At 38.8% G+C, this 18,108-nt stretch overlaps 1 pseudogene; it reads left to right on the forward strand.

Moving 5' to 3' along the window:
- Positions 1 to 1,185: 1,185 nt before the first annotated feature.
- LOC132533697 (required for meiotic nuclear division protein 1 homolog) lies at positions 1,186 to 17,844 on the forward strand (annotated as a pseudogene).
- The last annotated feature ends 264 nt before the right edge of the window (positions 17,845 to 18,108 follow it).

Consider the following 18,108-nt stretch of genomic DNA (forward strand, 5'->3'; position numbering starts at 1 on the left):
GCAAACATCTTGTAGGAAAATATAATATCTACCCTTACTATATAAAATGATATAATGCCGATGTCATGCAAAGATGTAAAAATATGCAGCTGAAATATATGCAAAAAACCTATTACAGATAAGCACTAGGCAGATGCATATTATTAATGGTAATTAGACTACATATTTTGGGATTTCATGATGCTGATGGCATTTGTCAGCTTTTAAAAACTGATTCAATATGTAAGTTCTGATTTTTCTAATTATAAATATTCACATGTACCAATTTTATATGTGGCTTTGCAGTCTTTTCCTTAAATATGATTTCCACAGATGCTTTAATTTCCAGCCCCCAAATATATGAATCCATCTTTATTCAAGTGTCACATATAAGGAAACTGAGGCAGAGAGAGGTTAGAAAAGCAGCCCAAAACAGAACTTAACATGAAGCCAGAATTTAAACTAATTAGATCTACTCTGTACATGTCATCTTTTGATATGTTACAAAGCTTGACTCTGACAATAATTACTGATACACATTATAATATTATTTTTAATTTATCATTGGATAGAGACAGAAATTGAGGAGAAATTAGGTCATAGAGAGGGAGAGAGACAGAGAGATACCTGCAGCCCTGCTTCACTACTCATGAAGCTTTCCCCCTGCAGGTGGGGACCAGGAGCTTGAAAGGAGGTTCTAGTGCACTGTATGTAAGTGCTTAACCAGATGTATTACTACCTAGTCCCACTGATGTACATTTAAAAAATGTGTTTATTTATTTATTTGTTTGTTTGTTTATTGGATAGAAACAGCCAGAAGTCGAGAGGGTAGGGGGAGATAGAGAGGGAGAGAGACAGAAAGACATCTACAACACTGCTTCACCACTTGCAAAGCTTTCCCCCTGCAGATGGTGACTGAGGACTCAAACCTAGGTCCTTGTGCATTGTAACATGTGCACTCAACTGGTATGATACCACCCATCCTTTTATTTTGAAGACTAAAGTTTTCAAACAGTTATTTCCCTGAGCAGAATTCAAGCCTCTGAGTAGAGGGACTGCAATAAAGTGGGGGGAGGGGGGGTGGACTTATTTACATCCCCAGAAACTACTTCAACAATATTCTGTATAGTGCCTGTTCAAAGTTTGGAAAAAGGAAAATTGCAATGGATGAATGAATGGATAGATGGATGGATGAATGGATGAATAATGGCTTTTCACCTAATAGACATTATGATTCAAAGGACGGCCAGCCGGAAACTGGCACCCTGTAAAAAGATACACTGGGTGTTTTGAGTCTGTGATTCCCATTTCTGAGACTGAGGCCCCTGAGGCGTTAACAACTAGTACAGAAGCTTCCTGTATGTGCCACAACACCTGTAAATAAACGGGTTCATAGTGCATCTTCTCTGGAGGTGGGCAGGCTTCTAAGGATAGAAAGAGTTGTCTACGTATGGAACAAGCTGGAAACTATTACTTTCCACTAAAACCCAATGTTATTTTCCTGTTGCACTAAACTAGGGGGTGAGAGCGAGATGGAGCATCCTCAAAATCTAGAGGAAGAGACAGACTCAAAGGGTTAAGATCAAGCAAAGATGACTACCTGGGACCAAAGAAGAGAGACTCCTACTTAGAAGAGGAAATCAGTATCAAAATACTCGGAAGCAGAGACACAGAGGGGAACAAATGTGAATAAAATAGACGTTTTGTTACAGAATAAGAGACAATATTTAGAAACATGTTTTGATCTTGGCTGCTTTTCATTCTTAAATGCCCAATGCCGGGGATACTAGAAAGTTAAGCAAGACTTCAAGCTTTTGAAAGCAAACTCACAACCTAAACGAAAACAAAACAAAAAATATTAAATAAGAACAATCTGGCACCTCACAGCACAACATACAAAGTTAATAGACCAGGTGAGCACATAGTGGCAGGGGAGATTACCATGGTGGCAAAGGTTATCCCAAGTGATAACACCAGCTGGGGAAAGACAACTGGGGCCCCAGATATGTTGCAGCAACTGCTGGCAAGCAGTAGTATGGGGAAAACCCAAGACTGCCTGCCAAATAAGGCAGACAGAAACCAGAATAGCCTGAAAAAAATCAGACACAGTGTGACCCCAAACTACTAAGAAAAACTACCTGGGGTAGGGAATTGAGAAAAATAGTGGAAAAGGGAAGGGATGCCTCCATCTTGGGACATTTACTGTCCATTGAAGACTCATTCTAACCAGAACCAAAAACTAGGGAAAACTGTCTGGATTCCCTCAACACCACCACTACAACATCCATAAATAATATAGCTATATCGTCACCTGCCAGTGTACAGAAACAATCTACAACTGAAATATGGATATGCATATCATAACTGGGAAACATGCCTGAGATTGATTTCAGGAAGCTATTACTTAAAATGATTCACGACACCAACAATAACATATGAATAGAAATTAAGGAAACCAGAGAGCTAGGAACTTCACAAAGAGAATTCTGAAAGGAAATATCAGAATAAAGACTTATTAACATGAAATCCTACTTAAAAGGCCTTGCATTCAGAGTAAACTAACTTGAGGAGAGAATAACAGGGCTGGAGAACAAGAGCACACTCTTGAGTGCAAAGCCGATGAAGAAGAAAGGTTTATGAAAAATGAAGCAACTGTGTATGTAAAACAGCAGATTTCATCAGAAGAAAAATAGTTAAGTCACTGGGAGACCTAAGGTAGAAAAGAGAGGAGTCGAGTATACATTCTAAGACATTATTGCAGAAAACTTTCTTAGTCTAAGCAACAGTCAAAAGATAGGAATAGAAGTTGTAAAGAAGTCAAAACTACTGATCCCAACACTGAGGCAACACTGAGTAACTTAAGTCACATTGTCCAAAAGCAAGACAATGCGGTTCTCACTTGCAGCTTGATGCTGAGCCTCTTTCATCCCAACCTAGAGCAGTCAATTCCTAGTTAGCCCTCAGATGTCCCATCAAAATAAATGATAGTGATTTACACATCCTTATTTTGACTATAGTAAACTGGTAGTGGAGAAGAAATAACTTGCCTACAATTATAAAATAGACATTGATTTTAGTGAACATCTGAACCTCAGTCAGATAAATCTTAAGCCAATTATTGCTAGTATTCTTTATTTACTGTTAGAATGTTAACCCACTGACAACATACTGCTTTTTTATGCATGCTCAGATTCATGGTCCTAAGGTACAAAATTGCCTTGAAATGACTTTTTAAAAAGTGTAGATCGCCCTTGGGAAATATTGTTCTATAATTTTATTTAAGATCCAGTTTTCTGAAACTGGTAATTGCCGTATGGTTATTTAGACAATACTGACTGGCAGAAAAATTCTTTTAACTTACTATGTTGTATTTTTGTCTTCTTTCTTTGGGGTATACAATCAAATTATATGTGAATATGCATATTATATACACATATTGTGCACACACATATTGCATATATATAGTCACACATTCCTGCACTAGAGTGAACACACAACAGTTACACCTGGAAAGTCCCTTTTCTAGACTCTTTATCTGGCCAATAATATTTAGAATCATCTTACATTAAAAAAGTGTATTATTATTATTTTGCCTCCAGGTTTATCACTGGGACTCAGTGCTAGCACTACGCCTGGGGACCAACTTTTTTCCATTGTTGTTGTTGATGTTATTATTATTTTTGTTGCTGCTATTATTGTTGTTGGGTAGGACAGAGAGAATTTGAGAGAGAAAAGGAAGGCAGAGAGGGGGAAGAGAAAGACAGATACCTGCAGACCTGTTTCACCACTTGTGGAGCGACCGCTTTGCAGGTGGGGAGCTGGGAGCTCGAACCGGGATCGTTGCACAGGTCATGGGCACTGTGCTTTGCACTGTCTGTGCTTAACTTGGTATGCTACCACCTGGCTCACGTGTACTGATTTTCTAGGCTTTCTTGAGCAAAATACTGCAGCTGGGTGACTTAAACAACATGTTGTTAGAAAAGTAATGACATTTTTTTTCATAAAAAAAAGGACACAGAAAAATGTGTCATGACTTTTCCATCAATGCAATAATTTTATTGCCTCATACTTCTGGAGCTTGGTATGAAACTAATGTACTCACAGGTCCATCCATGCTAACCTGAAACCTATAGGGGATTTCTTCCTGATTTTTTTTCCTCATAGTTTGCTGACAAATTATCACTGTCTTGGCTTATAGCTGCATGATGCCAATCTCTGCCTTCACTGTTATATGGCTTTCTTCATGTAACTGTGCTTGCATGTAGGCCTCTTCTTAAAAGTATGTCAGTCAGAGTCCAGAGTGCTAATCATTACAATGGGTTCTACAGTAAACAATATTTATACACCTTTCCCATATCTGGGAGCTACTCTCTTCCTTGATTCAGCTTTCCAGCCCTTTTTCCAGCCATGACACCATATCCCCAGACAATAACCTGGGTCCACTTGCATATCACAGGTCAGGCTCTGGAAGAAACTAGTATAGTCATGGGGCCTTTGGAATGTAACTAAAATAGTCCTACTAGCTATCTACAAAACGGAGACCCCCCACTCTTCATTGGTACTATTCCAGCCATTAGGTTCATGATTAGTCAACAATATGTTTGGCTTTATATGTTAACTCTTTTTTTCAGCCACCAGTTTCCAGATGCTAACATGATGCCAACCAGACTTCACTGGGCAGATGACCCCAACAATATGTCCTGGAGCCCTACCTCCACAGAGCCCTGCCACACTAGGGATAGAGAGACAGGCTGGGTGTATGGATGGACCTGTCAATGCCCATGTTCAGTGGGCAAGCAATTACAGGAGCCAGACCTTCCATCTTCTGCACCCCATAATGACCCTGGGTCCATTCTCCCTGGGGGATAAAGAATAAGGAAGCTATCAGGGGAGGAGATGGGATGTGGAGTTCTGGTGGTAGGAATTGTGTGGAGTTGTACTCCTCTTAACCTATGGTTTTTTCAGTGTTTCCTTTTTATAAATAAAATATTTTTTAAAATGTCAGTCACCTTACTCCAGAATGACCTCATCTTAACTAATTGCATAATCCTCTCTGCAAATAAAAGCACCCTGAATCAGTGTCAACACAATGTCAACATATTTTTGGGAGAAGGTTATAATTCCACCTGGGAATCCCAGCTTGGATCTGAACATATAAGCAAATCATAAAAATTTGGTGATTTTGTTCTCATAATTCCCACATGACTTGACTTGCTTCTTTGCCCCTCAGCCTGTCTTCCCCCCTCTTTTCTCCTTACTATTTATAGCTCCTGGAGGGCATTATCCTCTGAGCTTTGTGTAGTTTTAGGAGTGAAATTGTCTTTAGCAGTAGGTTCTTTCTTAGGGATTTTCAATTCATTTTTCTCCAAGCAGTGTTTTTTCCCAGGAGGACAGATTTTTTTCATTACTTGAAAAATCCCTCAAACTCCAAATCAAAATGATCATAAGTTAACCATATTCCTATTTATTTCCTCCCACGTAAGCACAAAAGAAATATTAGGGAGTAAAGCAGAAATGTTCGGCAGGGCTGACAGTTTTCCACAATGATCAACTTCAATTCTAGTTGATGCAGGAAGGATAATCAGATTGGACAGTAGATGTGGAGAACCTGCCTTTCCTTTGACTCCTTAAGCCTTTCTTGCTCTACCTGGCTGTCCTTCCCTCTATATGATTGATTCAAGTTTTTGGTCTCATCTGCCTTTTCTCTCATCTGAACATGAGAGAAAGGTCCTGGGGACTCAGAACTATTTGAACAGGCAGTGATACTATTGGTTCCCTTGTCCATATTCTAAGTAGTTCTGGAATCAACAAAGGCTGCTGAGAAATTGGACTTGGATAAGTCAGGCATGTACAATAGCATTATCCAAAACCTGATAGCAAATTTAAACATTTTGAAATGTGTTTAGAGGACTTGGGAGATGATTCAACAGACAGGCCATATGATTTACTATGTGAGGCTCTGGGTTTTGTCTCTATTATCACACAACAACACTAAAGCTAGCACCAAAGGAACTATGGGTGTTACTATGATGCTTTGGTGTTTCTTTTCTTTGTGTGTCTCTCTCTCTCACTCACCCTCTCCTCCCTCCCCCTCACTCACTTTCAAATATGAATAAAAATTGGGTTATGCATGCATGAAGGATTTTAAAATATTTTTGTTAGGGAGATAATGAATTATAGCACCTTTGTTTATCCATGTGTATGGTTTCTCAGTTTTGTGTAACAGGTGTTAGCTTCATACTCTTACCAACCCCCCCACCACCACCATCAAGGACTGCAAACATCATATGTCCCCAGACTCCCTATAACCATCTCTCCGTAAAGTCCCTTGCTTTGGTACAGTAAGCCTCTCTACTACCCAAATCCAGGTTTCATTCTGTGTTCTCCTGTTTTAATTATGTCTCCCAAGTTCCATTTACATGAATATATCCTATCTTCATCATTTTCTTCCTAATTCATCTCATCTAGTACTTTTCCTTCTGCTTCAAATGAAGGTGAGGAAAAGATTAAGATTTAAGAGTTTCTGTTGGTGTTTAGTCTTTGATAGTTGACCTTGGTTCACCAACATTGGTGATACCACTCTGTCCTTTCTGCCATCTCTTTTCCTATATGTTTATTTATTTATTTTTGCTATTGTTTGTGTACCCAATTATATTTTACTTCAGATTATCTTCTTTGAGGTTAGAGTTCCTTTACTTCTTTTCCTGTACTTCACTTCTTTTTCTTTCAATGGTTCTTGCAAGATGGGGATGGTGGTGATGAACTCCTTCAGTTTTTCTATGTTTGGGAAGCTTTTTTTCTCCTTCATACTTAAAGTATAGTTCAGCAGGATACTGTACACATGAGTGGTAGTTTTTCTCTTTTAATATTACATAAATGTCATTCCATTCCCTCCTTGCTTCTTGGGATTGTGTTGAGAGATCTGTTGAAAGCCTGATGGTTCTGCCTCTATATCAGTTTCTTCCTTTCTCTTAAAGCCTATAATATTTCTTCCTCCAACAAGCTGGAGAAAGTGAATTTTATCCAGTCCGGTATTATCCAGCTGAAAAATTCCCACAGTTACACTGTCTACTTAGCACTATCTGAACTTGGGTCCCTTGCTCAACATATCATGGAAGAGTGAGGGGGAGGGGTTATGGTTAAGCTCCCGTCCAGAATGTTTCACTAAAGAAAATCCTCATAAACCTCAAAAAGACAGGAATGAAATTCAACAACAGTTTGCCCATAGAAACCTCTTCTGACTGGGCTACCAATATACAAGGGCTGGGGAGTATATTTTATAGCGTGGATAAAAGATGGCCAAGGGATCGGAGAAAATTTTATTGTCTTGTTATTAAAAAACCATTAAGTTCTCAAAATGCAAAGATCCACAGGAATCTTCCATTAAATACTTTCTTTGTACTTTGGCTTTCTCTTGAGAAATGGAATTTCTGGTGCTGTGACTTGAAAAGCAGGTTCAATGTGAATGCAGGACTGTAGTCACCAAACTTCAGCCTAGGGGGAGGGTTTGTTGTGGACTCTACCCACTCTGACTCTTCTGAGATGGTATATTAGAAATATAGCTTTTTTTTTTCCTGGTGAGTCTGATAAGCTGGTGAATTTAATAACTACAGATGAAGGTCATCCCACGGGATGTTGTGATGCAGAAAAGGAAAGGGCTCAAAGGAAAAAGGAAATCAAACCAAAGCTTCTTGTCTCTACAGTGAATTATCACAGACAGGCAGGTCTTTGTCTGCCCTACAGCAGGGATCACCTTATCAAATTTCTGGGCTTGAAAAGAGTTGGTGAACAGAATGTTTTCCCACTTACAAGGGACTCTGGGTCAAATGTACTATTTTTGTGATACTTGAGTATGATTTCTCAAAAAGTAAATAAAAATCTAAGTGATTAATAAACTGTGTGCATTGTGTGCATTATCCAGTGGCAATTGTGTTGTGAGATCTTCCACCACTGTTACAGAAATGAATTACAAATGCTAAGAACATAGGTCATGGCAGGGTGTGTTCTTTGTACATTTAGTAAAACTCTGTGGCTAAATATTTAGAATCATAATTCTATTATCATAAATCCTTACCTACATCTGTCAGGTTATTTGAAGGCCCCATGATTTGCTTGGAAATAAAAGAGTCATTTTTTTAAAGATTTTATTTACTTCAAGAAAGGTAGGCAGAAGGGAGTTTGTTTTTTTTTTTCATTTTTTTAAATATGCCAGTCAAAACTATGAAGCATTTGATGCAAGTTAAAGAAAAACCACAGAAATCAACCCTACAAAATTGCATTGGTACAGTGGGAAAATGAAGAGTTGAAATATACAGTATCAGAGGGACAATATAAACTCCAAAGAATAGAAACCAGATCACTTGCAGAGTTAGATTTAGATGGAGTCATTCTAGAGAAATTAGCTTTCCCAAATGTTTTCTGCCTTTTAGTGAAACTTACTTTTGGGGAAGCATTACTGGATAAATTTGTTGAATCGATTCCAAAGTCAATTTCAAAGTCTTCAAAAGCTGGGAAGAAAGTGAAACTATCTCATCAAGAAGTTGTGCAGAAAATGGGTGAGCTCTCTGCCCTAAGACACTACATAAACTTGAGCTCAGATTTCTTGATCACTTCTGATTTCTACTGGGACAGAAAAATCTTGAAGGACATTATAATATGCCTCAGAATTCCAGCGCACAAACCAAATGTATAACTATCTGACGGAGAAGAAAGTGCTCTGTCTGGAGTGGATATCATCATCCTCATCATGATAAAGGTAATGTTTGAGCTGGGATTAGTATTTTTCCACATCATGAAAACCAAAATAAGTGTGTCTTTGGGGAGGGGTGGGAGGTGGGAGTATATATCATAATGGTTATGCAAAGAGACTCTTTTGCCTGAGACTCCAAAGTCCCAGGTTCAATCCCCAGCACCACCAAAAAACCAGAGCTGATCAGTGCTCCGGTTAAAAAAATAATAATAATAAATAAAAACTAAGTGTTCATTGCATAATTATCTTACTTAATAGGTATTTTATAAAGCCAAGAAACTGAACTTCAGATGCTTAAATAAGAATTACAACAAAATTCATTAACTTACTCTATCATTTTACTCCCTACTACTTGTCAATACACAACTACAGTCATACAGTCAAATTATTAGCAAAACCTACATCGCATAGCATTCCATTTTTCATCACAGAGTCATTTAGAAAAAAAAAGACTTAGGAATACAATTGGTTAAATAAGTAAAGATGACAAATAAAGGGATGTGGGATGTCCCAGGTGCACTGTTTAGACAGTATTTCACGATTTCAGGCTAATGCAAATATGGAAGGGCTATTTCCATTAAGAAGCACAGGCTCAAGTTGACCCAGACATTTGCTTTCCGACCAGGAGCAAGGCTGCTAAGACTTAGTTTTCATCTTTCTCTACTGCTATTCTCCTGCCGCTTATTACAAGTCAAGTAGCAATATAGCACTGTCCTCAAGGAGAAATATTCTCTCATTTTGACTGTCGTGTCAGAGAAAAGAAGGAGGAAGACAGCAATTTGTTCATGGTATATATTTCTTCTCATTCCTCCATAGCCAAGTCAAAAAGAAAAAAAGAAAAGAAAAGAAAAAAAGAAAGAAACAGAAAAAAATAGCAGGACCATAAAACAACTGGTGAAGGGAGGCAGTGTTTTCTAGACAAGCTGTCCACTACCTAGCAATTAACTTCTAATTCCATCATTTAATCATTAGCCCAAAGGACACTGAAAATGAACACGACTGCTCAATTTACATATTTAATCGGATTAGAGTGCTGACTTTCAGATCCCTGCAATTAACTCCTCTGCATGCCTCTTTTTCAATACTTAAATGATTAATTTATTTTATTTGGTGGCCTGTGTTCACTCCCTGATATTTTATGTTGAAAAATTAATTGTTCTACTTCACCATCATTATATGGGCAGGCTATTACAAACAAGTTACCTCTTGTTGCCCTGAGTAACAATGACTTCAGGAAGAAGTAGAAAATTCTAGCTAGTGAAATACATGTTCATAACTAGAGACATCCTACTTTTCTTTTTAAATATTAAAGCTATAAAGTAAAATCAAATGAATCTGTTCCTTTTAGAGTTGTGTAATCTTAGCAAAAATATATTTATCCAGCTAATGTAATATTTGGTCATCTACAGTCTAATTAAACCAACATTTCCCACAACTCCTAGATGAGGTCCTATGATTCTCTAAACTATCAAAACAGAAGAGCAAGTTCACACATATAAGCCTGAACAGTGTAATTTAGAAACACAAAAGTATTAATATTGTTAATACAACAAAGTTGGCCTTATTAACTCTTACCGTATAATACCCCTCTTGCCATTGGTAAACGTCACCATAAAGTAACCAACCGTTCCAGAATAATGCTAGCTAAGCCACCTTGTAAAAGGTGACATCAATAAGGCCACCCAGCAGCCAGAGGGACCAAGACTGTGCAAAAGTTGGACTGTTCTTTTAATGGTGTTACTAAAGGATGATAAAAGACAAAATGGAAGTCAGTCTCAAATTGTAGTCTAGGAAAAGAGTTTCTTAATCCCAAAAGCAAGAAAGAGCTGACTGTGTATCTAAGTTGTATCACTTAATGTCCACAGTTATGTATATAATCATTCATAAATTGCAGGTGTATCATCCTCTAAAAGGGGGCTAATAATGATACCCATTTCAAAGGTGGTTAAAAGAGTTAAATGAGGTAAGAATATAGCAGATCAGATTTGAGGTTGACATGTTGGAAGAAGCTCTGGAAGCCTATTTTAAGTATATTCAAAGACTTTACTCATTTTTGCCTGAGACCAACAGCTAAAATTCAGGCGAGGTGAAAGTACTGTCTGGGAAGCTGGTGTCACAGTTGGAAACAGGACTAGAAAACTGGATCAGGGCAGAGTGTAGCTCTTGATTATTTTTTAAAAATGTTCTTAGTATATAAATGCATTTTAGCCACCCAGTTACAGATGCAACCATGATGCCAACCTAACTTCCCAGAGTGGACAACCTCATTAATATGTCCTGGAACCCCATCTCTCCAGAGCCCTACCCAACTAGGGAAAGATAGAAACAGGCTGAGGATATGGATCAACCTGTTAATGCCCAAGTCCAACAGAGAAGCAATTAGAGAAATCAGACCTCCCACTTTCTGTACCCCATAAAGATCTTTGGTCCATACTCCCAAAGGGATAAAGAACAGGAAAACTTCCTATGGAGGGGATGTGATATGGAACTCTGGTAGTGAGAATTGTCTGGACTTATCCCACAATCTTGTCAATCATTATTAAATCACTAATAACAAATTAATTAATAACTTAATTAATTAGATATCGTCATTTAAATAAGAAGTTTGGGCCAGTGTCTGACACAAAGAAAGACTAAAAGTCACATCAGAGGTTATTTTAGTACTTAGTTATTAAGCTATAAAACCCACTGGCCTAAGGTATGAAATGACTGTATTATAGATTAAATTTCAAAATTTCTAACCCTTTAATGGCTGGATGACAAAACCTGTAGCAAAGGTTTAAATATCAGCTCAAGATCCAAAAACTGTCATTTGCACCTTAACTTAATTCCATCATGGGGTGAAGACAATGGCTCTAAAACTCTCATTCATTCTTACTAAATCTAGAAAGGTAGAATTTTGAACAAATACATTAGATAAAATATACAAGACCTTAAACTTCGAAGAATTATCATTATTCTACAAAATCCCACCAATCATACTTCCTTGACCTGGAGACCCCGAGCATTATCTTTAACAGAGAACAAACCAAGTGTAAGTTTTCAGTGTTACTTATACTGTTTAACAAGTATACAAGGAGAAAAAAGATTGTCAAGAAATGGGGTTTTCCTTCTTAGGCTCCATAATACTCAACCCCATAAAAGTGAAGCATAAGAAATTATCTGGATACTTCTCAAACATTAAAGCACCAAGTTTCTGTGGTAGCAAGAATCTGGAGCAAATTAGACTTGGAACATGGGCTTTAGTAAACAGAAAAATAAATAAACTATACTTTTAAAGAAAAATTTCTTGACCTTTCTGATTTTTAAAGAAATCAGTGCCTCTATTTAATATTTTAAGAAAATACAAAAATGCAAATGCCCATTCAGCCTTTCACCCAGAGGTTATCACTGATAGACAGTCTGTATATTCTTCTTTGTTTTATAAGTTTTTATTTATAAAATGGAAATATTGGACTTAGACACAAGTCAATCCAAGCAGGAGTGATTAGTAATTTGAAAACAGAGGGACCTCATAACCTACTATATAGAATGGTTAAACAGACGAGAAGAAATATTGGAGATATGAACCAGGAAAAGAGTCCAGCTAAAAGCTCCCCAAACGTTGAAGCACAAAATAATGAGGTCAACATCCAAACACTAGTTAAGGAAATAATCACAGGAGGGAGTAAAGAGTTTGAAAGAATTGTCATCAGAAATGCAGAAACAATAAATGAGACTCTGGAAGAAAACATTAATTATCTCAAGGTTATTAGAGAGCTGAAAGCTGAAATAGCTGAGCAAAGAACACAACTAGCTGAACAAGCTAAAACAGTATGAGAACAGGGTAACAAACTAGATGAACTCCAGAAAACAGTAAAGGGGAGAGAGAATAGAATAAATGAGGCTGAAGACAGAATTAGCAAAAAATCGAGGACAAATTAGAGACTACTAAAAAAGAAGAGATCTCAAAAAGAGATTAAGAGACACTGAAAACAACGAGAGAGACCTATGGGATGACTACAAAGAAATAATATACGCATTATTGGCTTAACAGAGGAAGAAAGGGAGGGGAAGAAAGCATTCTTCAGGCCATAATAGCTGAGAACTTCTCTAGTCTAAAAACATCAAAGACATAAAAGTTCAAGAAGCCCAGAGGGTCCCAAAACGAATTAACCCAGAATTAAAGACACCAAGACACATCATATTTAGAATGAAAATGAATAAGGATAAAGAAAGGATGCTGATGGCTACAAGAAAAAAACAAAGAGTCACCTACAGAGGAAAACCCATATGATTAGCAGCAGACTTCTCCACACAAACACTACAGGCCAGAAGAGAATGGCAAGATTTAACGCTCGACCGGACCTGCCAATATACGTGGATATCTTCGCCCACCCTGTCCAACGCTTGACATCTCGTCACCCAATCTGGTCCCCTACGCCTACACTGAACTTCTCTGTTCCAGACTCTTGGAAACAGAGTTGGCAGTCAGCTGAGGTAAAGAACAAACACCTCATCACAGACCCCTGCAAGCGTCAACCCGGCTTTGACCTAGCACGTTATGATTGGGCCCTCCTCAATTGCTATCGAACAGGCCATGGCTGGTGCACCGCTATGTTCCAACGCTGGGGAGCCAGAGACGACCCGAACTGCCCCTGCGGCTACAGACAGACTATGACCCACATAGTCAACGACTGCCACCTCTCCAGATTCAAAGGAGGTCTCAAAACTTTACATCAGGCTCAACCTGATGCTGTTGACTGGCTACGGAAGAAGGGCAAACACTAGAAGAAGAAGAAGTGCTCAATGAGAAAGGCTTTCACCCAAGAATACTGTATCCTGCTAGACTGTCATTCAGACTAATGGAGGCATAAAAACCTTCTCAAACAAGCAACAGTTGAAAGACTCAACTATCACCAAGGCTGCCCTGAAAAAAGTTCTGAAAGGTCTCCTATAAACAGTCAGACCACCATAAATAGGACATCTATCAGAACACTAAAACTCTACAAGAATGACATTAAAATATCTTCAATCTTTGATATCAATAAATGTCAATGGCCTGAATTCACCTATTGAAAGACACAGAGTAGGAAGATGGATCAGAAAACACAACCCAACAATATGCTGTCTAAAGGAAACCCACCTAACTCAACAAGACAAACCCAGACTCAAAGTGAAAGGATGGAAAACTATCATACAAGCCAATGGCCCACAAAAAAAGGGCAGGAACAGCTATTCTCATATCTGACACGACAGATCAATGAAAGTAAATGTTGGTTCTTTGAAAGAGTGAACAAAATCAACAAACCTTTAGCCAGACTCACAAAACAAAAAAGGGAGAAGAGTCAAATAAATCAGATCATAAATGAAATAGGAGATATCACAGCAGACACCACAGAATTTCAACATGTCATGTGAGGCTTCTATGAACAACTATATACCACCAAGCTAGAGAACCTGGAAGAAATGGACAAGTTCCTCGATACTTACTTACTTCCAAAATTAAATAAAGAGGAACTAGATAATATGAACAGGCCCATCACAGCTAACAAAATTGAAACAGTTATCAAAAACCTTCCCAAGAATAAAAGTCCTGGACCAGGTGGTTTTACAAATGAATGCTACAAAACCTTCAAGGAAGAGATAATACATCTGCTTTTAAAAGTCATCCAGAAGATTGAAGACACTGAAATACTCCCTTCCAGCTTTTATGAAGCCAACATTACTCTGACACCAAAAGCAGACAGGGACATAACCAAAAAGGAAAACTATACACAAATAACTCTGATGAACATAGATGCTAAAATATTGAACAAAATTCTAGCCAACTGGATACAACAGTATATTAAAAAGATTGTTCATCATGACAAAGTGGGGTTTATACAAGGGATACAAGGTTAGTTTAATATATGTAAATCAATCAATGTGACCCACCACATCAAAACACTACAAAAAACGGGAATAGGTGGAAAATTCCTGAAGACAGTGGAGTCTATATGTAGCAAAACAACATCATAATCAATGGTGAAAAACTGGAAGCATTTTCCCTCAGATCAGGTACTAGACAGGGATGCCCACTATCACCATTACTATTCAGGATAGAGGAAATATTTACAAGACTATAAGGTATGGGGGGGGTACAATTCCACACAATTCTCACCCCCCTGAACTCTGTATCCAATCCCCTCCCTTGAGAGCTTCCCTATTCTTTATCCTCCAGGGAATATAGATCCAGGATCATTATGCGGTGCAGAAGGTAAAAGGTCTGGCTTCTGTAATTGCTTCCCCACTGAACATGGGCAGTGACAGGTCAATCCATACTCCCAACCAATCTCTCTCTTTCCCTAGTGGGGCAGGGATCAGGGGAGGCAAGGCTCCAGGAGACATCAGTGAGGTCGTTTGCTGAGGGAGATCTGGTTGGCATCATAGTATCATGTGAAACCTGGTGACTAAAAAACAGTTACAATATAAAGAAGAACAAATTGTTGACTAGTCATGAACCTAACGGCAAGAATATTGTATATGAGTATTTGGGGTATCCATTTGGGAAACAGTTAGTAGGTCTATTTTAGGTATATTCTTTTTTTAAATATATTTTTTGTAATTTTATTTATTTATCTTCCCTTTTGTTGCCCTTGTTGTCTTTTTATTGTTGTTGTAGTTGATGTCGTCGTTGTTGGATAGGACAGAGAGAAATGGAGAGAGGAGGGGAAGACAGAGAGGAGGAGAGAAAGACAGACACCTGCAGATCTGCTTCACCGCCTGTGAAGCGACTCCCCTGCAGGTGGGGAGCCGGGGGCTCGAACCGGGATCCTCATGCCGGTCCTTGCACTTAGCACCACCTGTGCTTAACCCGCTGCGCTACCGCCTGGCTCCCTATTTTAGGTATATTCTAAGGGGCACTACAGAAGACAGGCAAATTGCTCTCCAAGTCAACCTTACAATCTAGAGAATTTAAAAATAATTTAAGTGTTAAGAATAAAAATGAACAAGGGTTGATTATATTTGATGGGATATATACAAATATTTTACACTGGATTCCTGGTGCATTTTTCCAGATACAAATATATAAAAGTCTCTATGATTAATTTGCTGTTCTCTCACTGATAATCTAGACAATATGATACTTACATTTACAAAGTGCTTCCCAAGTGGGATTTCACTATACATAACCTAGAAACCTCTCTGGATAAGGTGAAAATGAGGAGAAATGAGTTTTTCTCAACCCTTGACTTCTTGCTGTACACACTGATTGTCAGACTTTAAACTGCCTGCCTAAGGTGCTCCCGTACACTCTAGAAAGAAATACAAATATTCACCTCATCACCTGGGCCCCTAGTCAGGGAATCCATATATATATATATTGCTTATTGGATAGACACAAGATAAATTGAGAGAGGAAGAGGAGACAGAGAGAGGGAGACATACAGAGAGACACCTGCAGCCCTGCTTCACCACTGTTTTCCCCTGCACGTGGGGGCTGGGGCCTTGAACCCATGCTTTTGAGCACTATAATGTGGGAACTTAACCTGGTGTGCCATCACCCGGCCCCCATCCTTGGATTCCCACACAAATCTGATGGGCCTAGACTGCTAATGGATCCCTCTCTCCACCACCACTCATCACTTCCATCAGGAATGTCGTAATAAACCATCTTGTGGGCCTTCCAAGGACCTTGCCCTCACCATAAAGCAGTGATGGTAGGATCAATCCCAGTGTCTTCAAAGAGAAGCTGGGGTATTCTGCCCTGCCACTCAAGGAAGACTGGTCCTGAAATGAGTGCAGCCTGTAATGTTCCTACCTGTAACCATGAGCTGTGAGCTAAGCATATATGTACGCTCTGGGTCAGGTGGATGGAGATAAATAGTTAATTCTAGCCACAGAATTTTTTCAAGAATGGGAGCTACTCACTGCTCTAATCCAATTTTCTACCCCTTTTCTCTACTCTGACACCATTCTCTCAGACAATATTTTTATCCAACTTCAGGCTAGGTAGAAAATTCAAGCAAGTCTACCCTAGTTGTGTGCCCCTAGGAACATTCCTAAAGTGGACTTCCTAGCTTTCTTCTACCCTAACATCCCAAATCTCATCTGCTCTATTCCTACTTTTTGGTTCCTGTTCACTAAACATTTTGTCTCACACTTTATGTCCTGCAATCCAGACTTGATATCAAGTTGAAGATGCTAACATGATTCCATCCTGACTACTCTGGGCAGAGGACCTCCCAGTGTGTCCTAAAAACCCACAACTCCAGAGAGCTCTAGCTCACTAGGGAAAGACAGAAATAGGCTGGTGGGTACAGATCAACCTGCCTAATGCCCATGTCTAACAAAAAAGCAATTACAGAAGCCAGAGCTCCTACCCTCTTCACCCCAAAAGCAACCTTGATCCATATTCCCAGTGGGGGAGAAGCAATAGGAGGAAGAGGATAAGAAGGCTCTGAACTCCAGCTCCCTCAGCACCCAGAGAGGGGGGAAAAAGGAAAGGGACATTTGGATATAGTAATGGTATCCTGAGTGGCTTGGAGGGGAATAGAGGAAGAGACCTGGAGGCAAAAGGGGGAAATTATGTACAAATTTATACAAATAGTTGTAGAGATGATGGTTGGCTCCTGTCTACAACCTTGAGGGTACTGTAGTGGCTTGCAGTGGGGAGAATGAAGATTCAGAACTCTTTTGGTGGAAACGGTGTGGAATTATACCCCTGTAAGAATGTAATTTTGTAAATCAATATATCTCTAATAAAATTAAAAGAAAACAAATTGCAAAATATAAAAAGAAGAAATACAGGTGTTTTCATAGCCAGTTTTCTCTGTTCAAATGAAAATTTCACAAGCAGCTAACTCATTGCAGGTTACCGAATATATGCTACTACTAAAATTCAGTAGTGTTTATGGTTAATATTTGATAGCCACCCACCCAGTGTACTTATAAAATGTCAGTTTTTACCTCTTGCTGGACCATGCTGGAATACGGCCTCTATCCTTCATCAGCAGAGGCAGGTTTCTGAAAACCCAAGCAGCTCAAGATTTTGTGTGCTGTCAGAATTTACAGCGATTTCAAAGATGAGAGGTAATGCTGGAGATCAGCAAGGACATGAAGAAGAAAACTCTCCTCTGTTAGTTTGGATCTAACGGTTCTATAATAAACTGTCACTGCTTGCTACTTCAAAAGGACCATCATCCTGCAGAAAGGGCACAGAGACCTCTAAACAGCACCCGGGAAATGGAGCATCCTTGATGGGCCCACACAACAGCAAGTGACTATTATTGCTTGTCATCTATTTGCTAGGCATTGTTTCCGTGTCTGATGTGTAGAAACTCACATGTCTTGGATGTCAATGCTTTCACTACCTTCTTTTTGGAGATAAAGAAGGTAAGGCACATAAAAGTTTAGTC

The sequence above is a fragment of the Erinaceus europaeus genome, chromosome 17 (genome assembly GCF_950295315.1).
Source record: "Erinaceus europaeus chromosome 17, mEriEur2.1, whole genome shotgun sequence".
NCBI lineage: Eukaryota > Metazoa > Chordata > Mammalia > Eulipotyphla > Erinaceidae > Erinaceus > Erinaceus europaeus.